Below are 11,255 nucleotides of genomic sequence, written 5' to 3'. Positions count from 1 at the left end.
TGTTCAGTCCCAGAGAAACTGACTGGAGCTTCAATAATGCCATGACATTCTTTCTTTTCTTCTTGCCTATCTGAAGTCAACCTAATCTTCAAGATCAAATTCAAATCTCATTATCTTCACCCACAAAACCTACAATAATTTCCTTTATTCTCTGAACTCATAACATCTGTGCCTATGCTCTTCTTCCATTGTTAATTTCTTATCCCACTATGACACTATTGTGTTGTTCAATTTTGATGCTTTCTTGATGAATAAAATATAGTATGTAATAGTTCCCAACTTTGTTATAAATCCCTTAAAAGGATAGATAATGATTTACATGACTTTATGTCTATTATAATTTTTTTATTTTTAATTTTTGTTGGTACATAGTAGGTGTATATATTTATGGGGTACAGGAAATATTTTGATACAGGCATTCAATGCAAAATAATCACATCATGTAGAATGCAGTATCCACCCCCTCAAGAATTTATCATTTGTGTTACAAACAATCCAATTATACTCTTTTGGTTATTTTAAAGTGCATAATTAAATTACTTTTTTTTTTTTTTACCATAGTCACCTTGTTGTGCTAGCAAATACTAGGCCTTATTCATTCTTTCCATTTTTTGTACCTATTAACCATCCCTACTCTTCCCACCACCCTGCCCAGCACCCTTTCTAGCCCCTGGAAGCCATCCTTCTCATCCCTATCTCCAAGAGTTCAGTTGTTTCAATGTTTAACTCCCACAAATAAGTGAGAATATGTGAAGTTTCTCTTTCTATGTCTGGCTTATTTCACTTGACATGATTACTTTTATTTCCATCCATGTTGTTGCAAATGAGAGGATTCCTTTCCTTTTTATGGTTGAAAAATAGTCCATTGTATATATGTGCTAGATTTAATTTATCCATTCTCCTGTTGATGGATATTTAGGTTGTTTCCAAATCTTGGCTCTTGTGTACGGTGCTGCAATAAACATGTGAGTGCAGAAATATCTTTGGTATACTGATTTCCTTTCTCTTGGGAGTGGTATTTTTGGATTATACATTAGTTCTGTTTTTAGTTTGGTTGTTTTTGTTGTTGAGGAACCTCTAAACTGTTCTCCATAATATTTGTACCAATTTACATTCCCACCAGCTGTGAACAAGAGTTCCCTTTTCTCCATTTGCATGTCTTCTTTCGAGAAATGTGCATCCAGATCTCTTGCTCGTTTTTAAATTAGATTATCAGATGTTTTTCTACAAAACATTATACAAATTGTATTATACATAAAACGTTGTAGAAATTGTATTATCAGAGTTTTTTTTAGCTCCTTATATTTGCTGATTATTTACAGTCCCACCAACTGTGTACAAAAATTCCCTTTTTTCTATTTGTATGTCTCCTTTTGGGAAATGTACATTCATATCTTTTGCTCATTTTTAAATTAGATTATCAGATGTTTTTCTATAAAACATTTCAGAAATGGTATTTCTATAAAACATTATAGAAATATATTATCAGAGTTTTTTGAGCTTCTTACATATTCTGATTATTAATCTCTTGTCAAATGGGTAGTTTGCAAATTTTTTTCCATTCTGTGGGTTTTCTCTTAACTTTGTTGATTGTTTTCATTTGCTGTGCAGATTTTTAGCTTTATATAATCCCATTTGCCCATTTTTACTTTGATTGCCTGTGGTTTTGGGGTATTACTCAAAAACTCTTTACCCAGAACAATGTCCTGCTGAGTTTCTCTAATGTTTTATTTTAGTAGTTTGATAGTTTGAGGGCTTAGATTTAAGACTTCAATCCATTTTTGATTTAATTTTTGTATATGGTGAGAGATAGAGATCCAGTTTCATTCCTCTGCCTATAGATATCCAATTTTCCTGGCACTGTTTATTGAAGAGGCTGTTCTTTCCCTGGAAGTCCTAACATTTCTAGTTTCCGGCTGTTCTTCTCCATTTGCCACTGCTACAGCCCTAGTTAAGCCCAGTGACATTCTCTCAGAGAAAGAGAAATTTGAAACATGAAGATTTTTAAGATCTTCAAACTTGTCTTCCTGTTGTCACCTTCAATACACACACTACTTTGTTGATGGACAATATTGCTAAAGTGTAAATTTGATCACCTAAACCTCTTGATTAAACTCCTTTGCTTGCTCCTAATTTATACTGAATAAAATCTAAAATATTTAGTAGGGCATACAGGACTCTCAAAACAAGGCTTGAACACACTTAGTCTCACTGTGTATAGCCTCCTCCCTTCCCAGTGTTACCTGAGCCCTAAGCCATAACAAAATTTAACCAGTTTTCTGAACATGGCAAAATTGTTTGGTCAAGTTTTACGTTTTCCTGGAGTGTTACACTTTTCTCTGTTCTGTGACTCTTTCTTGATAACTGAGGTCTTACCCCTGATAGAATGACCAAACTCTTTGTGTACCACTGTATTTAGTGTCCGTCGTACCTGCCACACAATTATTAATGCAGATAACTGATCAAGATTTCTAGCTGAGCAAAATATGAACCTCAAACCAACCTACAGATGATTTTTTAAAAAATTTATTTAAAAAAAAAAAAAACAAGAAAAAATTCTTGTTTTGTAGTTCTATAAAACAGAGCTTTTATTTATTTGTGTGGGAAGCTTTTATTCATGGAGCATTCCAAGAGAGTTTGAGGCATTCTTCTAGTTACTAAGAACCAGAAAGGAGGGTGAAGTCAACTATCGACTGGACTTCAGAGAGATTTAGACAAAAGTAACAATTATATCCAAAAAGTTAATCCAGCCACCCTTCTCAGATTCCATTAACCGGACCACATTTCAGGTGGCATGAAATCATCAGCATTTGGGGAAATGCTTAGATACAAGATTATTTGTGCTAGCCCCATGCCATTTTCCTAGATTACTGTTTCTCCCTGCCTCTGGATGTAAGAAGTAGATAGTGCTTTTGGTTAAGTAGACACATATGAGGGCAAAATTTAGGATTCAGGTTAGAGTGGATCTTTCGGAAAGAAAAGGCCAAGGTGTATGTATGCATATGTATATATGTGTGTATGCATGTATAAAGTACCTGTGTATGTGTTAAAGAAAAGGGTATCTTGGATGTGAGAACAATCTTCCTGTGACACCTGTCACCATATTGATTGCCAGGATTGATTCAACTGATCTGGTTGGCTAGGCAGTGTCCCCTTCCTCCCTCATCTCTCCATGTGTGTCCCTCTCAAAGATGCATGCTCGTTCAAAAAGGACAACCATATCAGATAAAGGAGGACCAGTCTTTGGTCAAGGGTATACGAATAGCTGCACTCCCCTGCTAGAACCTCTAAACAAGCTCTCAAGAAAAGGGCCTCTGCATATCCACCCATTGTGATCCTGGTCCTCAAGTTTCAGCAGCAGATTTCTTTAAGCCTTCTTTGATTTCTGCAACTCCACCCCACCATCACCACTCCTCTTGGAAGTTATATCATGTACCTCATGACTGATCTTCTATACCAATCACTTTTGGTGTATCATCATGACTTCTCATCTTCTATACTAGAGTAGGAGATCTGAGGGCAGAGAGTGTGTTTTATGTATCTATCTCCTCGCCTGCAGCACAAATCATAAAACCATAATAAAATCAGGTTCCCGATAATTATTTATTGAACAAATGAGCAATAAGTGAATGAATGACAAACTTAAAATCATTGAATGAATGATATAAAAAAATTGGGAGAGTGGGTAAAACAAAGGTATGCACTGAGGTGATTAGAAACTTTCAGCATAAAAAGGCAAGTGCAGAAAAGGTGATACAATAGATTGGAACATCCTCTCTAACTGACAGACAGGACATTTGGATTAGAGTCAAGATTTACTCTACTTACCTAAATTTACCAGAGGCTAATTTCAACTGTGTATTTTGATGAGTGCATTTAAAAATGTAGAGACATTGTGTTGATATTGCAGCTATTATGGTGTGGTTACTAGGTTAGTGAGATTTGAAAAGCGCAGTCTTTCTGAAGCTGAGTAATTGAAAAGGACTTCCATACAGATATGCCTGCCTGAATGTAACTAGGACTTTACACTCCTATGTCTTACTACGGTTGGTGTTTTGTTCTAGGAAATTCTACCATATATACAAGCTAAACTCCAGCTGCAATAAAGAATTATGTAGGAAAGTTTCTAAAACCCATTTTGCCAAATTATAATATTTATTATTGGTGTGGGAATGTGGTGTGATAGAGGATAACTTATATCAGGAAGTCTGAGTTCAAGTTCTGTCTCTGCTACTAATTAGCTTGGGCCCTTGGAGGCAATTTTAGCTGTTTTGACTCTCAGTTTCCTTATCTCATAAAATGAGGGTGTTAAATGAGGTTAACTCTGAAGCTCTTCTGAAGAGAAGGGCCTATGAAGCATATTTCTCGAAGATGATGTGGTTATCCTAAGTTGCATAACAAAATCCTGTGTTCACAGCATTGGGTAATGGGTTCACAAGTTAGAGATGTTAGCTTCCTGTGACTTATGTTACTGCTAGGGAGCAGCAAAAGAGAGCTAATAAGGATTCACAGAGATCAGTCCTTTGTATCGGAGATAAAAGCCAAAATAGTAGCCACAATCCTGGCCCTCTCCCCACTAAGAACCTCATTACAGTAATAGGTTGGGTAAAAATATGCTTCCTTAAACAAATGGAAAATCAAAAAATAAACAAAACAAATATGTAACCAAAAAAAGGAAAAGATAAGTATTTATCCTTTGTGTTACAATCTAGTTATATTCTTTTAGTTATGTTTAAATGTACAATAAATTATTGTTGACTGTAATTACCCAAATATATAATAAATTATTGTTAACTGTAATTACCCTGTGGTACTATCAAATACTAGGTCTTATTCATTCTATCTAACTATTTTTTTGTACCCACAACTATATCCATTCCCCATCCCCCTCAATTACCCTTTCCAGCCTCTGATAACCATCTTTCTACTTTCTATCTCCATGAGTTAAATTATTTTAATTTTTACCCCCTACACATCAGTGAGAAAATGTGATATTTGTCTTTCTGTGCCTGGCTTATTTCACTTAACATAATGATCTCCAGTTCCATCTCATGTTTTTGCAAATGACAGGATCTCATTCTTTTTAATGGCTAAATAGTACTCCATTTGTATAAATGTACCACATTTTCTTTATCCATCGATCTGTTGATGGACACTTAGGTTGCTTCCTAATCTTGGCTGTTGTGAATAGTGCTGCAACAAACATGGGAGTGCAGATACCACTTCAATTGACTACTTTGCTTTCTTTAGGCGTGTACTCAGCAGTGAGCTTGCTGGATCATGTGGTAAGCTCTATTTTCAGTTTTTTGAGGGACCTCCACACTGTACTCCGTTGTGGTTGCACTAATTTACATTCCCACCAACAATGTATCAAGGTTCTCTTTTCTCCACATCATTGCCAGCATTTTTTATTGCCTGATTTTTTGATAGAAGCTATTCCAAGTGGGGTGAGATGGTATCACATTGTACTTTCAATTTGCGTTTCCCTGATGGTCAATGACGTTAAGCACCTTTTCATAGGTCTGGTTGCCATTTGTTTGCCATTTGTATGTCTTCTTTTGAAAAATGCCTATTTAGATATTTTGCCCACTTTTTCATCAGATTATTAGATTTTACTCCTATTGAGTTATTTGAACTCCTTATATATTTTGTTCATTAATCACTTGTCTGATGGATATTATTCAAGTATTTTCTCTTACTCTGTGGGTTGTCTTTTCACTTTGTTGATTGTTTCCCTTGCTGTGCAGAAGCTTTTTAACTTGATATAAACCCATTTTTCCACTTTTGCTTTGCCTGTGCTTGCTGGGTATTATTGAAAAAATCTTTGCCTATTCCAATGTCCTGGAGAGTTTCCCTAATGTTTTCCTATAGTCATTTTACAGTCTAAAGTCTTTTAAGTCTTTAAGCCATTTTGATTTGATTTTTGTATATGGCAAGAGATAGGAGTCTAGTTTCATTCTTTTGCATATGGATATCCAGTTTTTCCAGCATCGTAATGAAAAACCTGTCTTTTCCCCAATGTACATTCTTGGCAACTTTCTCAAAAATGAGTTTATTGTAGATGTATGGATTTACCACTGGGTTCTCTACTCCATTCCATTAGTTTATGTGTCTGTTTTTATGGCAGTACCATGCTCTTTTGGTTACTATAACTGTGTAGTATAATTTGAAGTCAGGTAATATAATTCCTCCAGTTTTTGTTCTTTTTACTCAGGATAGCTTTGGCCGCTATTCTGGGTCTTTTGTGGTTCCATATAAATTTCAGGATTATTTTTTCTGTTTATGTGAAGATGGTCACAGTTATTTTGACAAGAATTGCATTGAACCTGTAGATTGCTTTGGTTTTATGGACATTTTAACCATATTGATTATCCTAATCCATAAACATGAAATATCTTTCCATTTTTTGGTGTCTTCAATTTCTTGAATCAATGTCTTAGAGTTTTCATTGTAGAGATCTTTTACTTCCTTAGTTAAGCTAATTCCTAGATATTTAATTTTATTTGTAGCTATTATAAATGGGAGTACTTTCTTGATTTCTTCTTCAAATTGTCTGCTGTTGATATATAGAAATGCTACTGATTTATGTATGTTGATTTTGTATTTTTCAACTTTACTGAATTTTTCATCAATTCTCATAGATTTTTGGTGAAGACTTTAGCTTTTTCTAAAATTAAGATAACATTATCTGCAAACAAGGATTTCTTATCAGATAAATAATTTTTTTCCAATTTGGGTGTTTCTTTCTTTTGTCCAATTGCTCTAGCTAAGACTTCCAGTACTATGTTGAATAACAGTGGTACATGTTGGCACCCTTGTTCACTCAAAGTGATCTTGAGTAAGATCCATGAGAATTCCCTGAATTACCAGGGACTTTTGTTATCTTCCCTTACTTTTCCCCAAATGAATACAACCTCTCTGTCTGCACTGAGCTGTCTAGATCTTGGGGTGGAGTGACACAAGCACCCCTGTGGCCACCACCACTGGGACCGCATTGGGTCATAATCAAAGGCAACGCACCCTGGGTCTTGCCCAAGGCTCCCAGTGACTTCTTCCAAGCTACCGCTTATGTTCACTCAAGGCCCAAGGGTGGTGAATGCAGTCAGGCCTGTGTCTTTCCCTTCAGGGCAGTGACTTCCCCCAGGCCCCAGGTGTCCAGAGATGCAGTCCAGGAGCCAGGGCCTGAAGTCAGGAACCTTAGGAATCTACCTGGTGCTGTATTATTCTACCTCAGCTGAGCTAGCACACAAGCCACAAGACAAGGTTCTTCCTACACTTTCCTCTCTTCCCTCCCTCCTAATGGCAGAGGAGTCTCTCTCCGTGGCTACTACTGCCCCAAGACCACAGCAAATACTGCCTGGCTACTGCCAATATTCACTAAAGACCTATTTCTCTCACTTCAGGGCTGTGGGCTCTCCTCTGGCCCTGGGCAGATTCAGAGTGTCAAGGCCTGGAATCAGGGACTGCAGAAGCCAGCTTGGTTTTCAACCCCACTGTGGCGGAGCTGGTACTCAAGCTCCAAGATAAAGTCCCCTTTACTCTTCCCTGTCCTTTCTTCAAGCAATAAGAGTCTCTCCCCATAGCCACCTAGCTGGTAATGTGCTATGTTACACCTGATGCTAGCACAGCTCTGAGTCTTGCCCAAGGCCCATGATGAGTACTGCCTCACTACCATTACTGATTATTCAGTGCCCAAGGGCTCTATAAGCAGCAGGTGATGAATCCTGCCAGGACTTAGTCCTTCCTTTCAAGAGAATGGATTCCCTTCTGGCCCTGGGTATGTCTAGAAATGTCCAAGAGTTAGGCCCTAGAATGGGGGAGCCTCAGCACTCTGCCTGGGACCCCATTCTACTGTGGTTAAGCTGGTATCCAAGTTGCAAGACCAAGTCTTCTTTATTCTCCCCTCTCCTTTCCTTAAGTAGAGGGAAATAATTGCTCCCAGAGCTGGGCTGCCTAGGGTTGGGAAAGGCGTGACTCAAGCACTCCTTTGCTTGTCCTAGCTGATGTCAAACTAGGTTGCATGCACACTAAGTCCACTGGCTCTAAACCCAGCAAGCACTAAGACTTGCCCAGGAATTGCAGTCTTTGTGGCCTAGACTGCCTTTCAAATTTATTTAGGGGTCCAGAGCACTTTAGCATGCAATAGCAGGGCTGGCTGGTGATCAGATTCTGACCACTGCGATGGATCATTTGCCTCTGTCTAGGACTGGTCTAAATGCTCTCTTTACGCGTGCCAGATGAATTCTGTCATGTGTTGCTTTCCACTGTGGCAACACTGAATCAATCAGGCGGCACTGAATTCCAGTGCAAAGTCCCATGATCACTTCACTCTGGCTTACCCTGTCCCACGGATTCTCTATCCACACCGCACAGCTGCTACTTGGGCACTGGGAAGGAGTGGGATAGGCAGTTCAAGACTGCCTTTCCTACCCTCTTCATATCCTCTTTCCTTAACGTGTTGTTAAAAGCAAGTACTGTGATTACTTGCTTGAATTTTGGTTCTCATGAAGGTGCTCTTTTGTGCGGATAGTTGTTTGATTTGGTGTTCCTGAAGGGAGATGATCACTGGAGGCTTCTATCTGGCTCCTCCTCTGAGACACACAAAAGAAATTTAATTAAGAAAATTTCTTGATAATAAACTAGAGCACAAAGTAGAGAGAACAAGAGGAAATAAAATATGAGTGGACAGATCTTCATGAAAAACTAAAAAAAAAAAAAAGAATCCTCAAAACTCTGTTAGACAAATAAATTAGAAAAAAATTAAAAATACAATAAGGAACATAGAGGATATCAATGCACAAATAGGATGGAATATTAATGTAGATATGGAACATACTCAAATAAAACGTAAATGTAAATGGAGGTCCTAAAGGAAGCTGAAGTGTTGAAACAGAATGCACATTTAATAATTTCTGAAAACACTTTATAAACAAAAACATTCAATCCGCAGACTAAAAGGACATGCTAAATTGCAAAGAAAGATGATACAGAACGGCCATGGCAGGGACTCCTGGCTGTATGGCAAAATCTATTGTATCTACTCCTGAGCATGGAGCTAGGTGACACTTCCCTGCTTACTTGGGGAGTGGCTATGCTTATTTACATATGGAAATAAGCAACAGAAATGAAATTATGCCTTAACTCTGACTTAAAATACGTGGCATTGTTTTAATAATTTGATATTGGATAGTAAGGAAATAAACATTACTAGGGAGGAAGCTGAAGACTTAAATTATGCTGTTGCAAATCATTAAGTATGCTTAATTCCATTGGAGAGCACATCATATAACCACTCCCTAAGTAAGCAGGGAAGTGTCACCTAGCTCCATGCTCAGGATTAGGTACAATAGATTTTGCCATACAGCCAGGAGTCCCTGCCATGGCCGTTCTGTATTATCTTTCTTTGCAATTTAGCATGTCCTTTTAGTCTGCAGATTGAATGTTTTTGTTTATAAAGTGTTTTCAGAAATTATTAAATGCGCATTCTGTTTCAATACTTCAGCTTCCTTCTTTAGGACCTCCATTTACACTTACATTTTATTTACTTTGAGTATGTTCCATATCTACACTAATATTCCATCCTATTTGTGCATTGATATCCTCTATGTTCCTTATTGTATTTTTTTCTAGTTTATTTGTCTAACAGAGTTCTGAAAATTCTTTTCTTTTATTACTGTAATAAATATACTCAAATGAAATAGTGCAAAACACAAAAGAGTTTATTTCTCACGACTGCAATGATCAAGATTGAATGTTCCAGGTTGGTGAAGGAGGATCTCTCTTCCCCACAGTCATTCAGGGACCCAGGCTTGTTGTTCCATCAAAGCCTACTGACCTAAATGCTCAACAAATGATATCGTCAACCCTTTGATATATAATTAGGAAATTGCCACCTTTGTTAACACCTCACTCTTCTTTCCCCACTGGGTAAGCTGTGACTTCTGTGTCTTTCTCATTCTTTCCGTTTCTTAATGGGAATTTTCACTGTGGCTAGCTTTTCTATACTCCATTGATATTACTGGATATTTGTGTATATGTGTGTTTAGGGAGGCCAGATATTGGCTTGTATTTTTAATCTATAGATTGTCAATCCTCCAGAAACCAGAACTGGGCCTGATGGCAAGGACAGAAATCACATAGAAATCCTGAACTTTGAGTTGGACGCAATAACCAAATAATATTGGGTTTTCTCCCTTGAGGAGAGGTGACTGTTTTTCATACGTGGTCAGTAGAATCTGCATGATTATATTGTTGCCAGAGGAGCAGATTGTGGCAGAAATGTCTCATGTCCATTAAAAGATTTTTTTTCTTCAAAGCTTAAGCACATTTTCCATCCTCTTTTGTGCCATGTTACTGCATTCTAATCAATATTATGTGAGCAGAAATGATGTGTCTCCATTTTAGACATGGCCCATAAAATATCCATGGGAACTCCTCCATGCTCATTCCCTCTTTTATTATGACCACAATGGTCAAAGAAGGCAGAGCTGAATGACTATGTGGGTTAGAATCCCCCAAAGCCTAACCTGGAATATATACCCTCTGAACAAGAAATCAATTTCTATTCTTAATGAGCCATTACATATTGAGCCTAGACCATAGTAGTTTAGCCCATGCCAACTAATAACACAGGCCATACTGAAGCATCTTAGTAATGTTATGAGACATCAAAGATAAAGAAAAAAAATCATTTGAAAAGTCAGGCAATAAAATCAAGTCACTTAAAAATAGAAAAAAATGAAGCTGTCCTCAGATTGATGCATAGCAACATTTGGCATAATGGAACAATTCTTACTAGTCCTCAGGGAAAGGAACTGTGGCCCAAGAAATTTACATTTAGACAAACTGTCATTCAAGTATAAAGACAACAGATAAATATATTTTAGGGAATATATTGTATATCTTAAAGTACACTTTTTAATGAATCTTTCTGGAAGACATGAGGAGATGAACTTTAGTTTTCCAAATAATGACTGGAAAATTACAGCGAAAGACTGACAAACAGAATTGGGTTTATTTAAATATAAATTACAGCAAAAGATAAACACACATAAATAAAGGTACCAATAATGCTAATATGTACAATTTCTAATAAATATACAATAGTTATAATAGGCATTAAATGATATAGAATCAACATTTATACAGAAAATGCTAGAGATACATGATGCTAGAGAAATAGATATATTATGCTATATAATGCTAGAGAAATACAAAAATGTTAGTTATAACAGGTGAGTACCTTTTTTGGTTTA

Source organism: Sapajus apella, unplaced genomic scaffold (genome assembly GCF_009761245.1).
Source record: "Sapajus apella isolate SASKATOON/1434 unplaced genomic scaffold, GSC_monkey_1.0 scaffold29, whole genome shotgun sequence".
Taxonomy (NCBI): domain Eukaryota; kingdom Metazoa; phylum Chordata; class Mammalia; order Primates; family Cebidae; genus Sapajus; species Sapajus apella.
This window is presented reverse-complemented; position numbering follows the sequence as displayed.